Genomic DNA, 3,588 nt, shown 5'->3' with positions numbered 1-3,588 from the left:
AATATGATGATATACTTGAAAAATCTTAGAGATTCAACTAAAAAGTTAATTGAAAGAATAGTTTTAGCAAAGTAGCAGGATATAAAATAAACTCACACAAATCATTAGCATTTCTATAAATCACCACCAAAACCCTGCAAGAAGAGATAGTAAAAGATATCCCATTTAAAATAACTGTAAACTGTATAAAATACCTGGGAGTGTACCTGTCAAGACAAACTCAGAACTATATGAACAGAATTATAAAAACATTTTTATGCAAATAAAGTCAGATTTAAATATTTAGAGAAATAGCAATTGGTCATGGGTGGGCAGAGCCAATATAATAAAAATGATAGTTCTATCTAAACTAAACTACTTATTCAATGCCATCTCAATTAAATTACCCAAAAATTATTGAGATAGAAAAAATAATAACAAATTTCATTTGGAAGAACAAAAGGTCAAGAATATAAAAGGAATTAATGGAAAAAAATGTAAAGAAAGGAAGTTTAGCAGCACCAGATCTTAAACTATACTATAATGCAGTAATTTTCAAAACTATCTTGGTACTGCCTAAGAAATAGAAAAGTGGATCAATAAAACAGAGTAGACATACAATACATAGTAGTAAATGATTATAGTAACCTTATGTAGGACAAATGTAAAGATTTAAGCTTTTGGGAATAAGAATAGACTATTTGTTAGAAATTGTTGGGAAAACTAAAAAGCAGTCTGGCAGAAACTGGGTATAGACCAATATCTTACATCATTTATGAAGATAAAATCAAAATGGATACATGACCTAGATATAAAAGGAGATATCATAAGAAAATTAGAAGAACACGGAACACATTACCTATCAGATTTATGTAAAAGAGAAGAATTTATGAATAGACAAGTGATAAAGAGCATTGTGAGATGTAAAATGGATAATTTTGATTAGAAAGATTTTGTACAAACAAAATCAATGTAGCCAAGATTAAAAGGAAAGCAGAAAATTGTGGGGGGGGGGATGAATTTATAGATAGTTTCTCAGATAAATGTCTCATATCTCAAATATATAGAGAACTTTGTCAAATTTCTAAGAATATGAGTCATTCCTCAAATGATAAGTGGTCAAAGGATATGAATAGACAGTTTTTCAGTGAAGAAATCAAAACTATACATAGTAATGAAAAAAATGCTCTAAATTAGGTCTGGACAGCATATGGTCCTCAGGCCTCTTGCTGCCAGTCAAAGGATATTCGGGCAGCTCACCACTGTGCACTCTCTCCTGTTTGTCACGTGACTTGTGGCAACCAACCATCATCAATCTGTCTCTAGTTACCTTTACTTGGAAAGTGGGCTGCTAAAAACCTACCTGTAGGGGCAGTTAGGTGGTACAGTGGATAGAGCGCTGGCCCTGGAGTCAGGAGGACTTGAGTTCAAATGTGACCTCAGATACACAATACTTACTAGCTATGTGACCCTGGGCAAGTCACTTAACCCCAATTGCCTTAAAAAAAAAAAAAAAGAAATTATGAAGGTGATGGTTTCAGAGAAACCTGGAAGTACTTGTATGAACAGATGCAGAGTAAAGTAAACTGCACCAATTGAAACAATTTATACAATGACAACAATATAAAAACAAACACGTCTGAAAGAATTAGGAACTCTCATCAGCATAATTCTAGTGGACTAATGATAAAACACGTTACTTACTTTCTGATTGAGAGGTGAAGGACTCAGTACAAAACAAGACATATTTTGGGGGTGTAGCCAATGCAGAAATTTATTTTGCTTGACTGTACATGTTTGTAACAGGGATTTTGTTTTACTTTCATTCTTAATCGGAGAGGGATTTTGGAGTGGAAGAGAGACATGTATGATTTTTGATCATTGAAAAAAATACTTTTTTCTCTCTGTAGGAGAGAAGCCATGGACCCTTTTCCTCTGAGACCACCATGTGGCCTCAGTTCCCTGTCTGGCTCAGTGTTTATTCTTTCATTTTAGGTAAAAGAGCTATGATCTTATGAGTTTTAAAAGGCCAAAAGATTGAGCTACCTAGTAGTAGTTCAGGGGTCCAGGAATCTGGGATTCTTGTTCATTCAGGGTTTCGTAGGCAGCCCAGCTCTGATGCTTTGAGAAGCTAGGGTTGACCTTCACGATATACTGCAGCGGTAGCTGAAACAAAGATGAGCTGAGATGTGACATTTTGGAGGTCTTTTGCCTCTTTTTGTATTCCCAGTGCATAGCACAGTGTCTGGCACACAGTAAATTCTTAATAAATGTTTATTAATTGATTTGGATGTGAACTTGATGGCATTAATGCTATATAGAAAATGTGCTAAAGCTGAGATCACTTTCCTCAAAGACTGAGGGAGTATAGGACAGAGTAGTTCTTTCAAGGTGCTGGGAGAAAAATATTTGTACTTTTGTTCTTTATATTTCTTTGAAGTAACTATCCCTTTGAAAAGTTAATTGATACCCATTGACCCAGCAATACCCCTTCTAGGCCTGTATCCCAAAGAGATCATAAAAACGGGAAAAGGACCCACATGTTCAAAAATATTTATAGCAGCTCTTTTTTGGGGTGGCAAAGAATTAGAAATTGAGGGGATGCCCATCAACTGGGGAATGGCTGAACAAGTTGTGCTTTAAGAAATGATGAGCAGGCAGACTTCAAAAAAACAGACTTACATGAACTGATGCTGAGTAAAATGGGCAGAATCAGGAGAACATTGTACACAGTAATAGCCACACTGTGCGATGACTGACTTTGATAGACTTGGCTCTTCTCAGCAATGCAAGGATTTAAGACAACGCCAAAAGACTCACGATGGAAAATGCTACCCACATTCAGAGAAAGAACTATGGAATCTGAATGCAGATGGAAGCATATTGTTTGCTCTTGTTTTCCTTTGCTGTTTTGTTTTATTGCTTCATTCTCGTGGTTCCTCCCATTAATTCTAATTGTTCTTTACTTCATGACTGATGGAAAAATATGCTTAATATGAATGTATAAATAGATTACATGCTGTCTTGGAGGGGGGAGAGGAGAGGGAAAAGGAGAAAATTTAAAACTCAAAATCTTGTGGAGGTGAATGTTGAAAACTAAAAATAAATAAATTATTTTAAAAAAGAAAAAAGAAAATTTAATTGATGTTAACTCTTTCAATGGAACTGGGGTGCTAGTCATTGGCACCTAATTGGGGGTGGGAGAACATACCTATGATTGTGGGGCTTGAGTCTATTAGAAAAGAGATATCCCCTAATAACTCAGAGGAAACCTAGAACACTGAGAGAGTTATCATTACTCTGGGAGAGTACTAGCTATACTATAAAAGTTCCCTAACTGTTCATGTATCATGCACATATTTAAGAAGCAGTATAATAAAATGGATCAAGAAATCAGTAAGCATTTATTATGTGCTTAGCACCATGCCAAATGTTGGGGTTACAAAAAAAAACAGAAAAAAAAAAAAAGGAAAAATAGTTCCTGCCTTCAAGGAGCATGCATTCTTATTCTAATGGAGATATGGATGGATAGGTAGAGAAGTAGATAGATAGATATATATATATAGATAGATAGATAGATAGATAGATAGATAGATAGATAGATAGATA

The sequence above is a fragment of the Vombatus ursinus genome, unplaced genomic scaffold (genome assembly GCF_900497805.2).
Source record: "Vombatus ursinus unplaced genomic scaffold, bare-nosed wombat genome assembly UNPS02007284.1, whole genome shotgun sequence".
NCBI classification, from domain to species: domain Eukaryota; kingdom Metazoa; phylum Chordata; class Mammalia; order Diprotodontia; family Vombatidae; genus Vombatus; species Vombatus ursinus.
Note: the sequence above shows the minus strand (reverse complement) of the source record.